The sequence below is a fragment of the Serinus canaria genome, chromosome 1A (assembly GCF_022539315.1).
Source record: "Serinus canaria isolate serCan28SL12 chromosome 1A, serCan2020, whole genome shotgun sequence".
Lineage (NCBI taxonomy): Eukaryota > Metazoa > Chordata > Aves > Passeriformes > Fringillidae > Serinus > Serinus canaria.
In genome coordinates, this window is record NC_066314.1 from 44,868,878 (window position 1) to 44,883,673 (window position 14,796).

The 14,796-nt window shown below is 44.2% G+C and overlaps 1 long non-coding RNA gene across 1 annotated transcript; it reads right to left on the reverse strand.

The window, feature by feature from the left end:
• Positions 1-8,299: 8,299 nt before the first annotated feature.
• LOC127061102 (uncharacterized) lies at positions 8,300-11,799 on the reverse strand. The gene is made up of 2 exons (XR_007780551.1): positions 11,668-11,799; positions 8,300-8,494 (listed from the first exon to the last, which is right to left on the reverse strand). It is a non-coding gene; the product is annotated as an uncharacterized LOC127061102 (long non-coding RNA).
• Positions 11,800-14,796: the final 2,997 nt, after the last annotated feature.

Sequence of the window (14,796 nt, forward strand, 5' to 3'; positions counted from 1 at the left end):
ACTTTTAAAATGCCTCTGACTATTCTCTTTGCTCTTTTTGGGTAGGTCTTCCTTTTAATGTCTGGTGCTTTGACCTCTCTTTGCAATGTCACACCAGCATTGTAAAGAGCAAATTCTGCTCAGTTCAGTGACACTCTTGCTAATACATCCCAGAGGGAGATTGATTTTCTATAGCACAGTATCTCACTGACTGGCCTTTTTTCAGTTTTTGACCCAGTATAAGCACCAGACCCTGTTCTGCAGCTCTGCTACCTTGCCAGGCATTGGATATTTTGTTCTTGATTTCATCTTATTATAATCTTCTACACTTACTTCTACAAAACTCCACTTTGTTGACTTTAGATCATCAGTTTCTCCATCCAGGCAGGCTCTGCATTTGGTACAAAGCCAACAAGTACAGTTGCAGGCACTGTTTTCACCTGTAGAGATTCTGCTGCTCAGTGTCCCAGAAAAGCAGAACCAAAGCTGGAGCTGGGCTCTCTGGGACTGGGGTCCCTCATTAAGGAAGGCCCCTCAGGAGTATGTAGAGGAGAAAGAGCAGTAATGTTTGAGATGTAACACACTTTATGATTATATTTTTTTCTTTTGTTATAACTCTAAGAGCGAAAAAAAATTAGGAAAACCATCCCAACCCCATCTTTGTTCTTCTGCTGGTAATGTCCCTCAAGTGCTTTGGTCTTTCAGATATTAATATCTGCCCACAAACAAAGGACTGGGTCCCATGCATGCTCAGTAGGTCACAGCAGAACTGACCCCTTTTAACTGGCAGCCTTCTGAAAGCAGTTCACATGCTAATGGAAGAGAATGTCACAGCCCAGGAAAGTCTTTGTAGCTCGATGGACCTACCAGCTCTTGACAGCACACTTTATTGTACTGAGTAGAACAGGTTGCTTTTAAAACACAACTGTTGGTAAGACCTGTACATACTGGATTAGACCTAATGTATGATTTTTAAAAGTGATTAAACCAGCAGATTGAAAAATTAAAAATAATGCCAATGTCTGTATTCACCAGATCCTTGGGTTTTAGGAGAATGTTGTTTCCATCAAGGACCAATAATAGAGAAAATATATTTTTAAACTTCTTGAAAGTCACAGCTGGAATAATGTTACTGTAATAGGCAGGAATCAGTCTTGTCCCAGGGGCCAAGTGGTGCTGCTAATAAAATGCCTGCATAGATACCCTTGTCACAGCAGATGACATGAATATTTCACAGTGCTGAAAGGAATGTTCTGTTTCTCCATCCCCAGCAAAAAACAAAGACACTGTTTACTGAAGTATTCCTACATTTAAGTACAATACTCAAGACTAAAGAGGAGCCTTTTCCTCATCTGACTCATCCTAGCTTCCTTATATTTTCTTTAATAATAGCTACCTGCAAGCACATCCTGTATCTAAGAACTTGAGCCAAGTGTGTTTGACCAAGTGGGTCTTATTTTATCAAGAAAATTTATAAATAGTTACATATATGCTTCTTCTCATTTATAAACTGTGTCACAAGTGAGTTTTTTCAAACTGTGTTACACTGGCCTAAGATCCTACAAGTGAAAAATTATCCAGAACTGCATTTTTACTTTATTACAGAGAACACCACAGGCATAGGCAGGGAATTTCCCACACTGTCTCTGTTTCTCTTGGCTTCTTTTAATTCACTGTCTAGAACAGAAGTATTCACATATAATACCATTCTACTTTTAATTTCCAATAGCTTGCTTTGGAGTCTGGCTCTTGTTTGAATCATAGACTGAATTCTCTGTAGCTGATAACAAATGAAATTCCAGTCCAGCCAAAGGAGACTTTTGCTGAATCCAGGGCCTTATTACACCCCATGAAAAAAGGACTCAGACAGTTCTTGATATGCCTGCTTTGCACACACACCATCACTGCTTCTAGTTAGAAGGTGTATTAAGAATGGTATGAATTCTATTTTATGGATCAATCGTTACTAAAAAAAAATTACACAGCATTAGGCAGCAGCCACTTTCAAAAATGTCATTATCACAACTGCTGGATTAATCTAAAAAGGAATACCAAAGTGATTCATTTGTATTAAGAGGGAATAGGCTGCAGGCTTTGATTTCAAAAATCAATTTTTTCAGACACAGAAATAAAACAAATGTATTAAAATGCAGTGCCTTGTTACAAAACAGTCTCACACAGTTCTGGTGACATGCTGTCAACACCACCAATGGACAAGAAAAGCTTTGTCAGTGCTCCTTTCCAGCCATCCACACCATTCACTTGGTACTCTGGGACCAGGAGCCGTGGCAAACATCTCCTGAAAAATTACCCTGCAGGTTCAAATATAACAAAAGGCATATTTTCAGTGCATGGGGAGTTTCATTCTCATAGATCTGTGTTATAACTTTCTGGGAGATTCTTGCCCACAGGTGAGGCAACAGCAGCAGCTGTTGTGCGTGGTGGCTCTCAGCCATTGCACTTCAGACTCCAGTACAGCAGCTTAAGCCACTATCATTGAATTCAAACAGTGCAAACTAATGTATCAGGCTTTAAACCAGCTGGGGAGCCACACCATACCGAATCCTGAGCTACACTGTGCCCACCAGTGCACTGGCTACAGCACCTCCTACATCCCACACAGCCCCAGGCAGCGCTGCTGGAACTACTGCAGCAGCTTTGTCTGCTGTGGCACTGATAACACTTCATGCTTTAGACTCCTGGGCTGTTTTGGTGGTAAGAGATAGCAAAGGCTACAGGCTGGATGGAATGGAGGTCAGGTTGAAGGTGAGCTAAACAGTGTAGTTATTTCCCCACCAGCAGTTCAGTGTGAGACATTGTTTTTTCTGTGAAAGCACAGACTCAAATGCATAACAACTGTGCCCTGCAGATATTTGAATTCTGTCTAGCTTTGATTTATAGGTTAAATACATTACATAACACACAGAATCTGTTATACCAAAACCTGAGACAGAACTGTCTAATTTCATGCATTCCTTGCAGCGTAAATGTGCGAGGCACAAAGAAAGACATTCCCAAATTTACTGGGATATGAGGTAAACCTAAAGATACATTTAGGCCATGACTGTGCAAAATAAGTCTATTTTCTGGTGCAAATGTGATTAGACATGCGTTAAATATGTGGATATTGTTAGATATGGTCTGTATGTTAATAAAACAAGTAACAACAAACTAGCAGAGGACCTACCATTCTCTGCAGCTGGAAGAACTTTTGTTTCATTGCAGTTTGGCCTGATTTCACATTTGTTTTTCTAGCTCCTACAGTTGCCCTCTTTGTCTTGGCAAAAAATCACCTGCTGATAACTCTTGTCTCATTGTGAAACATACAATATCTCTCTCTGAGGAGAGAAATGTACACAACATGCAGTCCAAGTAAATTGTGAAGATTGAAAGAAAGTGGTTTAAAACACAGTCACTGGAAGAAGAAAATAAAAGAAGTCCTGGAATTTAACTGATCATGGAGGAAAGCACGCATGGTTTTGGAGAGCCTACTCAATAATAAATGCAGAGGACAATAAAACAAGAACTTGTTAGTGGGATAGTCTTTCCACCTAGAAAATAAACTGAAAAATTCTAACTTTAAAAATGCAACTCAAAAATTAATGTTTAAAGATCAAAGACAAACCAAGAAAATGTTACATTTCAATGTCATATGAAGAGTTCTAACACTAGCAAAGGGGAAAAAACATATATGTGTGTGTATGTATGTGTATATATATATATATATATATATAAAGCCTGTAACAGGAAGTAGAAGAAAATGAAAACATCATAAAACAAAGTAAGCCATGTTCTTGTATCCATACCAGTATCAGAGGCAAATGTTCTTTGTCTTCCTTAAGCTATATACTGAAACTAAATCCTAGATGGAAGTAGACTGAGCAGAATTTTTTTCATTATTATCCCTGTATATATTTTCCCAGATAGGTTAATAACAGCAGCCTAGCTGAAATCTGTACAGAATTCTGAAGAAAAGTTCAAGTTATTTTAAGCTGCAAGGATCAAGGTTTCAAGGTGGTATTTTAGGCAGTAGCAATCTCCATCAGAAAACTGTCTTAAAATTTCTATCCACAACTCTCAGCTGCACAATGCCACAGCAGCTGGACATGCTGCTAAGAGTACATCACATCAGCAAAATTCATGGCCACTAATTGCATTACTGGTGTTCCTGTAATTACTTCTGCCCTACTGTGGTAGTGCCTGTAGCCTCAGGATCTCATTACATTCAATATTGTATAAGAATATGAAAATTAGATGGTCAGGTGTTTACATCATGTTAATAGAGACAGTGAACAGGGTGCAAGGAAAGAGTTAGGTGGTAGTGCTCACTGATGTAAAAGGTGTGCACAGAACAGTGGGTGTCACCCCAGTCTTGGGATTTGCAGTGAAGAGCTTAACACAAGATTGTATAGAAGTTTAAACAAAATACCTTTGGACAGCAAATGAAATAATGTAGCAAAGTATTTATTTCTATTTATTTCTATTATAGTGAGCTGATATATCAAAACAAATGTTTAATTTCAGTGATTGAAACAGTAAGGTGCAATCTGTTTACTTGATCTATAAAATTAAATTGAGATAGGACAAAAGGGACTACATTTTCCATGTTAGTCTTTGTCAGACCCATAAAAAGCAGAGTTTACCAAGTTCAGTCAGCATGTCCTTCATGTGACTAATCTCAGCTTTCTATTGTGGAGTGTCAAAATGTGGTAGCTGACCATACTTATCTATTTTTAGAAGCAGATATAAAACTGAGAAAAATCAGCCTTATTGTGGTAGACTTTGAAGAAACACAATGTAGATACTCCTTAACACAAAAGGGCATATGAGGAATGTGGAGAAAGCACACAGAAAGCTAAGTGCAGGTTTAGTAAATGTCTTTTAAAGTGCAGAGCAGCACTTTCTACTGCCAGCTTCCAGAAAAGCCCAGTATGCTTTGCATTGCTGTTGCTCCATTTTGCTCTTTTCCTCCATCCTTCCATATCCCAGGTTAAGATCACAGTAATTTTTGACAGTGTGTTTTCCCAGATTCTCCTTTTCCCCTTGGACACATTTACCTTTGAGGAGTTGCTGTGTTTGGGATTCAGTGTGTCTGGGTAGACAGAACTGCACAAGCTGTGAGCAGGAATCTTGGTGAATGCCACAGCGCGCGCTCCCTGTGCGACATCGATGAAGCACAGGTTCAGTGTGTCAGACACGAGGAGAAACAGTACTTGCAAAGCTCTCTCTGCCAAGGGCATCCCCAGCAGGCACATGAGAATCCATCCTGATAAATTAGTGCTTTTTTGCTCCTGTTCCTGATGCTGCAAAGAGCCCAATGCCTGTCAGTGTGAGGACAGCAGGACAAATGCAGACAGCTGGTGACACCATCAGCTCTGAGCAACCTCTGTGGGCAGACAGCCCCAGGAACCTGCTGCTTATTCCTCCTTAGCCAGGCCACCACACTGCACTGCTTCCAGTGTGTCCCAGCTGCCTCCTGCCCCTGGGTACTCCTGCAGCACCTGAAGGGGCCCATTCAGCCTGGTCCCTTTTTGGCCTGATCCCTTTTCATCCTAACCCCATTTGGTTCAAAAGCCTGTAAGGCCAGCCTGGGTAAGGCCTGTGTGCCCACAGTGCAGGCTCCATTCTTGGTTCACAATCATATTCATAGAATCACAGAATTATTAATGTTGGAAAAGACCCTTAAGGTCATTGAGTCTAACCCTTAACCCAGCACTGCCGTGTTCACCACTAAACCATGGCCCCAGGTGCCACATTTGTATGTGTATTGAACACTTCCAGGGATGGTAATTCCATCACTTGCCTGGGCAACTTTTTTCAATGTCTGACTACACAGTGAAGAAATTTTTCCCAATATCCAATCTAAACCTGCCCTGGTGAAACTTGAGGCCATTTCCATTTGTCCTACCACCTGTAATTTAGGAGAAGAGACTGATCTTCACCTTGATACAACATCCTTTCAGGTGGTTGTCAATAAGAGGTCAATAAGATTCCACCTGTGTCTCCTTTTCTCCAGGCTAAACCACCACAGCTCCCTCAGCTGTTCCTCATCAGATTTGTGCTCCAGCCAATTCACCAGCTCTATTGTCCTACTCTGGACACGCTCTAGAACTTCAAGCTCTTGTCTTGTAGAGAGGAGCCCAAAACTGAACATGGTATTTGAGGTGCAGCATTCAAACAACTGAATGCCAGCAGCATCCAGCTTGAGAGGTTTTCTTGTGCTTCCTGCCTTGGGTTACCTTTCCAGTGCATGTTTTCATCTCTGTGTCCTGATGCAAGTTACACACTGGCCATTTCCCTGCTGACACAAAACACACTCCACATGGAGCAACTTTCATAGAATCATAAAATAAGCTGAATTGGAAGGTACTCATCAGGATCATTGAGTACAACTCCTAGCCCTGCACAGGACACTCCAAGAGTCACACTCTGTGTCTCAGAGCATTGTCCAAATGCTTCTTGAGATCTGTCAGGCTTGGTGCTGTGACCACTTCCCTGGGGAGGCTGTTTCTCGGGGTCTCTTGCTGGTCAGAGTGACCACAAGATATGTTAGAAAGTCTCTTTTCTCAGCTTGGTGCTCAAAGAAGGAGTCAGAGCTCTTCAGTTCTCAGTCTCAAGATTGCTTATTGTATCTTATCTATAAAATTTTTTCTTCTGTTTAGCCAAGGTCCGCTTAGCAAGACAGTCTGAGGCACTCTACTTGCTCTTGGGGTGGTGTTATCTTTTTATACTAAAAACTACGTATACAATACTTACAATTACTTTCCAATACCTATCACTTATGTTAGACAGTGAGCTTCTACTCTAAACTAATCTAAAAGTGCCAATATCACAGCCGAAGATGGAGGCCAAGAAGAATTTAGAAAGGCTGGACATACTCAGGTTCCTCCATCTTGCTCCCTGAACTCTCATTCTAAAAACCCCTAAATTTATTTTTTCACTCCTTGATAAATTTACTATCATTCTACTAAAACTGTCATGGCTTGCAGATCTTCATATAAGGTTGGTAATTTGCTCTATGGGTCATAATCAAAACCACAAGCACCTTGGGCTCTGTGCCAGGGTCTCTGAGCTCCCTGGCAGGGGTCTTGGCCGTCCAGGACAGCCAGAGGGATGTCCCGAATTTCGACACCTGTTCCAATGCCCAGCCACCCTCTGGGTGAAACACCTTTTCCCACATTGATACCCACATTGTATGTCCCCTGACTCAGTTTTGTGCCTGAACTTTGTGGAGGCTGATGGCTGTGGCTCCTGGCTGTATGTCAAAGAGAGACTAAGTCTCTGTCAGTGCACACCCATTGCAGAAATGCGATTGCAGCTCGCCCAGCTCAGCTGGGAGCAGGAAGGTCTCTCCTCTCTGTCCAGCGAGGGTGCCCTGCGAGGGGGAGACAGGCGCGGGCTGCCAGCGGCCGCGGCGGGCGAGCTTCCCCTGCTGCCCGCGAGGTGTCCCCCCGCACCGGCGAGGTGTCCCTCCGCCGCCCGCCAGGTGTCCCCCCGCACCCGCGAGGTGTCCCCCCGCACCCGCCAGGTGTCCCCCCGCTGCCCACGAGGTGTCCCCCCGCACCCGCGAGGTGTCCCCCCGCTGCCCCCGAGGTGTCCCCCCGCACTCGCGAGGTGTTCCCCCGCTGCCCACGAGGTGTCCTCCCGCACCCGCCAGGTGTCCCCCCGCACCCGCGAGGTGTCCCTCCGCCGCCCGCCAGGTGTCCCCCCGCACCCCCGAGGTGTCCCCCCGCACCCGCGAGGTGTCCCCCCGCTGCCCCCGAGGTGTCCCCCCGCACCCGCCAGGTGTCCCCCCGCTGCCCCCGAGGTGTCCCCCCGCACTCGCGAGGTGTTCCCCCGCTGCCCACGAGGTGTCCCTCCGCACCCGCCAGGTGTCCCCCCGCACCCACGAGGTGTCCCCCCGCACCCACCAGGTGTCCCCCCGCACCCCCCAGGTGTCCCCCCGCTGCCCACGAGGTGTCCCCCCGCACCCGCCAGGTGTCCCCCCGCACCCGCCAGGTGTCCCCCCGCTGCCCCCGAGGTGTCCCCCCCGCACTCGCGAGGTGTTCCCCCGCTGCCCACGAGGTGTCCCCCCGCACCCGCGAGGTGTCCCCCCGCTGCCCACGAGGTGTCCCCCCGCACCCGCCAGGTGTCCCCCCGCTGCCCCCGAGGTGTCCCCCCGCACTCGCCAGGTGTCCCCCCGCTGCCCACGAGGTGTCCCCCCGCACCCGCCAGGTGTCCCCCCGCACCCACGAGGTGTCCCCCCCGCACCCGCACAGCCCCGCAGCGCCGCCCGGCAGCGGCTGTCGCGCCCGGCACGGAGCTGCATTAACCCTCAGGCTCATGCTGGCGATGATCTCTGTTCCGCTCTGTGCTCCAGCTCGAGTGTCCGTGTGCTGAAACACGGGCCGGCTCCGGCTGGCGGGTTGGGACCGGGACCGGGGTCTGTGGAGTCCCCGATCACCACAGGGGTCGCCTCTCTGGAGTGGTGCTGCTGGGCTTCGGACATCCGATGAGATAAATGAAAGGCTTTATACTAGAAACAGTAAAAGGGCAGGGAGCAAATAGTGTATTTAATTAATAATATTATTTATTAATTTATTCTGATTTCCATTCATGCCCAGATTTTGCCGATGAGGCTGGCAGACACCCTTCCAATTCCTCTATGCTGCCCGCAGCCAGAGAGACAATAATTTCTGTATAAAACCAGAGGCAACATGTGACTGGCAGAGGGTATAGAACGGAACAAACCAAAGAAATGCAACTGGTCTGTACATGGGGTCATATCCCAGCCAGTGCACAGGCGTGACAAGAAAAGCCATGAGAAGGTGCTGAAGGTCAGCGTCAGCATGGGGCACCATCTGTTTTAAATTCTAGTTTGAAGCTAACGCTGGTTGGCCTCTGTACTCAGCAACCAGAGTTTTCTGTCCTCACAGGCGGATACAAGTGGGTAGAGGAAAGTACATCAGTAGGTTTTGGATATGGTCCAGTGAGCCCAAGCCCAAAATGGATGACCTCCACTGACTGCAAACTGATCAATTTTTTGTATTCAAACAAAAAAAAAGATAATCCTGCCTAACCTTTCTAGATTATTCTCCCACAGCTGTGGAAATGTCACCACATTCTATTTATCTCCAGTGCAAAGTTCACATGACATTACATGGTATTCACAGCACTGGTTTTCTTTAAAAAACTTATTTGCATTCAAGGATAGACAAGGGAATATATGTGGCACTAAAACAGTAAAATATGTCCAACTGTTTTATAATTTGGGAGGGAAATATCCTTTGCTATTGAGAAAAATGCAGAAATGTGGTTTAATTATCCCAAAATTAAACTAAAATTTGAATACAACTTTCAATATTTCAGCCATAAAAGACCAGTAGTAGCAACACTTACACATATGCAAGAGTATTGTAGGTAATATGAAAATGAACTATTTAAATACTAGAAAGATGGAAGGGAAAGTTATAAAATTTTGAACATTAAAGGCATTCATTCTAGTTCCTGGTATGCCAGTATTAAATTCCACTATAATTAGCCATTAAGAATCATAAGAAATTTTCTGAATAAGTACTTCCCAAACTCTTGGTTGAGAGAAGAGCTTCACAGCCTGACACAGACTGTGGAAATTTTGTGTCCAATGAAAGAAGCAAAATCCAGATCAAAACTGAGGAACCCCTATATACTCTTCTACTTCTCCAAACAGGCTCCTGCTTTTGTAAAAAGATAAGAATACGTCTCGTTTTAAAAACTAATATCACACCAACTCTGTCTTTAGACATTCATGAGCTTCAGATTACCAGAAGACAGGAACATGTATTAGGAACTGCAATTCCACACGTGCACTTTTCTCACATTCCTTTCAAATTTCCCACTGTACATACAGGCATATTTTGGCCAATCAAGAATTAAAATTCTTATGTTATTGCCCAGCATAGTTCAAGGAATGTCTGATAATCACAGCAGGATTTTCAGTGTGATTACTGGGAAAACAGCACAAGGTTAGAATAAACTGGTGGCCAGCAGCCTCGAGAAAGCGAGCAGCTCCCTTTCCTCCTGGCATTTAATGAGATGTTTTAGATAAGCTGGGGCAGGTTCTGAAGCATCTTGAGCACAGACACCAAAACAGTAAACTGCACTGAACACTATAGAAAGTGCTTATAAGAGACAGGAGGCCAAGTCTGAAAGGCAGCACCGATCCGTCCTGTATCAATCAAATTTTCATTCTTTACTGATCAGAGTACCTAAATACTGAAAATTTCAAGTCCTAGTAAACACAATGCAGTAGTCTAGCCAAGAATTACATCATTGTATCACTTGAAAAGAGAGATAGAGCTTCAGGGGGGAAAAAAATGCTCATCCTGGGTAAGTCAAATATTACCTTAGCACTGTAATTATAGGTGTTTAATTGTGTAGAGAATTATTTAAGTTACCTTTGTAAGCATCTCTCTTGTTTTATATAACTCTTCAGTATAAAATAATATTTAAAACAATGCTTTTTAGTTTCAAAATACCTTGAATAGTAGGAGGTTGTGGTTCAGTTGCCAAGCAAATTACAGAGATGAGTACTCTCCTTGGGTAAGAACAAAGGAGACATTTCCATAGCAAGCTTGTTCAGGGAACTGAGAGTAGTTATTTCACAGCTTCAGACTCTAGATCTTTAGAGCCACTGTTCAGAGGAACAGAGAAGATGCTCTGCTTGTGCTTTGTCCAAAGCCAAATTCAACAAGGTGAAACTGCAAGTCTTAAATGCAGCAGCCCAGAGATGGAGAGAGTGGGACAAGGGTGTGTATGTACACCAAAACTCCTGTGAATAGCATCTACTAATGCATGCATTCTTAAATTCTTTTCAAAAATGGTATCACTACAATGTGGGATTTCTATTTGGCTAGTCCATATCATACTGCCTGTCAGCATTTTCCCTTGGTGACTGCTGCTGTATTTCTCATAACTTCTCTTTTCATGTCTGAAATAGGTAGGGTTTAAGAAAACCTGTGCAGACAGCTGAGAAAAACGGAAGCTAATGCTGTTTATATACATTTGCAGATATTATTGTCTAGTCACAGGAGTTTTTCTGCTGAATGTAAAAAGCCTCTTCTCTTTCAGACTAAAAACCTCAAATTGTCACAGAAAAGAAATTTCAAAATCATGGTTTTCAAAAGTGCAGAACTCTGTGTTTTCTACCTTTCCACAAAGCTCCCTCATGTTCCCCAAGGCTTGCTACACCAATGTTTGGGGTAGATGGGCAGCTCAGGGCTGAGCACTAAGGATTTCCTCACTGCTGGCAGTCCTGAGGTGAGGTTTGTAAAAGCTGAGTACAGAAAAGCCGAGTTTGCAAAGAGCTGCATGCCTGGCTCCAGAGCTGTGGGTACTCAACTTGCCATTGCCCCTTGCTCCTTCAAGCTGGCAAATTCTTCTCATGCCTCCTCAGCAGACAGTTCTATTCAATTTTTTCTAAGACATCTTCCAACAAAACACTCCAATTTTGATAAGTCAGCACTTTTAGATGAAAAGTAGTTCTACCTAAAAATAAACAACTAGCTTCAGCTTTGAGAGCTGTAGATTAGTTAATTGCATCAGCAAGTGCTGACTTTGAAGCTTAGATATAAACACCTTTCTCATACCCAACCAAACTCTGCTAAGAAAGGATGATTTATAGAGCAATGCAGAAGCTGGCACAGCCTGAGGCTTGAGATTAAACCCTACCTTAATACTGGTTGATAATACTGCATTCTGTGACACCCAGAAGGGATGATACAATGCAGCAGAGAGGAACCAGGGGCTTTTGATCACGCTGTTTTCTGTTCCTGTTAATTATCTCCTAGGTCAGCGTGCATGTACTTGGCATATGCATCTGCTAATGGCAGAATCTGTTACAGTCACAGTAAAAACATTTTGCAATCTGACCTGAGTGATAAGACAGGGCAATGTTATGTTTTGTTTCACAAAGAATGTCCCTCTGTTTGGGTTCACTTCACCAATTACGTTCTAAATGTTTTTTATCACACTCTACTGACCCCTAAAAGTAAACTCTAAAATTCATAGCTAACTTCCTCTCCCATTTCAACTAAACTGGGGAGAGGCTTATGCCTTTTTATGGGAAGCAGTGATGAGATATTTTTCTTAGAAACAGTTAAAAGTAACACCTGGAAGATTTAAAGTTCATGCCACCTGGGCACTATGTGGATTATATTCTCAACACCATGAATTTAAAGGAAGGGAAATGCATCAAAAGCAGCTGAATGTGTGACCCTGACTGCCCTGCACAGCAGAGGGAGCACAGAGGTGCTGCAGCCCTTGGTTCCAACAGACACCAAAGTCTGGAAGTTTGCACAATGCACTGGCTTCATAGTGACTCAAACACACAGGTTAGGCATGGATGGTTCTGTGAATGTGAACACAGACTTCTAGGGCAGTGGTTGGAACACAGGTTTTGAAACTCTAAAATGTTTCTGTGAACTGCTCTGATCCCATAACTGTGGTTGTACAACTCTCGGGCTCCATGTCTAATTGCTGAATTTTCTCTTTGGATAACATGCAAAAGTCTAATCTACAAAGTGTATCTGTGGCATCGTGTGTTTTTAGAATTGGTTATTCCTTTTGTAAGTTAATAATGGTTTGGTCCTCGGTTCCCCCCCCCCCCCCATATACTTCCCTCACAATGGTTTCTCCCTAAGCTGTTTATCCCTTGTTTTCCCGCCGGTGGTTTGTCCCTCAGAACCTGCCTTTATGCCCTTATAAGCTTATTTCCTCCCTTTCGGTGCTGCCTACCCCCGCTGTCTGTCACACTAACCACCCCCCTTTATCTCCAGAATTCTCTATGTCAACCATCCCTTATGCGATGTATGATTTGCCCCGGGGGTTTCTCCCCTCCCCTGTGTGATCCTCAGTGGCTCAGCTGTAATCCCCGCTCCTCCCTGGGTCCTGGTTATTGGTTGGCTTTGTGTCTCCTCCCATCACACCCACTCCCTTTATCTGCGCCCCCCACGGCCTCCTCCCTGACACCCATCCCTGGCGGTGCCGCACTGTTTCAAGACCTTTCGTATGTTCACGGGTGTCCGCTTCTCTTTCCTTTATCTCGGTACCTCGGACCCGCGCTCCTGCCTGCACCACCCACGCCGCAGACGGTAACCACTACCCAGGAGTCCGGATGGGTTCCGGGAGTGGCACATCCTGTGGCATCTTCGGCCGGATCCGGGGGCACCCAGCCGGGCTCCTGTACAGCCCCCGCGGCCGCGAGAGACGCTACAGGTATCCTAATCATTTGACATTTCAAATCGGTTTTAACTTCAAAATAAATTAAAATTGAATTTGGCGATATCATATTAATCGTATACAATATTTATTACGTATATTGTTCAATGTGCATAAAATTTCAGAATCTTCAGCATACCAAAATATCCATATCACAAAAAGCAACTCTTACGATATCTGAAGAGGGAGGACATCAGCACAGGCTCACAGGCAGGTGGTTACACTAGCCCCACAAGGTCCCACTGCTTCCTTCTCCCAGCTGAGGCCAGTTCAGAGGGACAGCTGAATCCTTCATGGTTCTGTGGCCGAGGGTCAGAGCACGGTGCCACTGACACAGTGCCGCTGCTAATCCATAACACGCTGTGTGACACGGCAGAAGCAGAGCAGCTTCAATGGCTCATGAATTGCCCAAGGCTCTCAAGCCCCATTGGAGAGAGCATAGGAAGTATGAGAAGGGTGTGAGCTTGAGTCAGTGTAAATACTCACTAATGAGCAATTTCCCATCTGAACACTAGGCAAAGGACAGGAGACATTCACTGTCTCAAAGGGTCTTGTAGTTCAGCCTACCCACAGAGGCTCTGCTGGTCTAAAGGCTGCAGTAGTCACTTTGGTGACATTACTTATTTAGAAAAAGCTCAAAGGAATTTGACAAGCCTCTCTGGACCCTATCATCCATAAGTTTGTCTCAAGACTATTTTCTTCAATTCCTGCAAGCTGTGGCAAGGCAGTACGTGTAGCTTAGGTGACACTCCTACGCCAAGGCACCTCGGGATAGTGCAGAGTAGCCTACCTTACCCTCTTTGCACAGCAAAGCTGCCTCACCTGCTGCAGCTGCTGCAGCCATAAAGAACTGCTTGCCCCAAAGCATACTTTAAACTCTATTACTATTTTTTTCTTTCTTTATTCAGAAATTTGTTGTTCTTTCTCCCAGATCTCTCCTAACTTCTATTTGCAAGAGTTAGCTACAGAGCAATTTACTATCCCTCTGCAACATTTTTGAAGCTATTTAAGCATGCAGAGATTCAAAAAAGGGAAGAAAATCTGGTCCAGAGAATGGGAGAACTGTTGTAATTATGGTGCTGCTTTGGAATTCTCCTTGGAAGAAATACATTGCTGAGAATACCAAATATATGTACTGGTTATTTAAAAACTCCCTGCTTACATATCTTTGCTCTTGACGGTTAATACTTAGATTTTTATTAAATATTGCCACTTTCTTGTTTAAATAATTGGCAATGCTTCTTACTTACCCTATTTTTCTCTTCCTCCAGGCCAGCTGGATTTAGCCATAGAGCCCCATTCCACTAACCTCAAAAACAACCCATTCCCTTTTATATCCTCATTTTTTTCCGGTTATTGTGCGGTTTCATCCTGTTGAGTGTTTATTCCTCTCTATCTACCATATAATTTTTCCTGAGCACCAGCATTGCATAGGCTTGAATCTTGAGGTAAATGTAATAACTCCAAAGAGTTTGTACAGGTGTATCTGTGTTCTGAGGCCTTAAACTAGAAATGAGCACCAAATTTAGATCAGATCTGTTACACAAATCAGGATTTTATTTAATTTTTTTTCCTGGTATC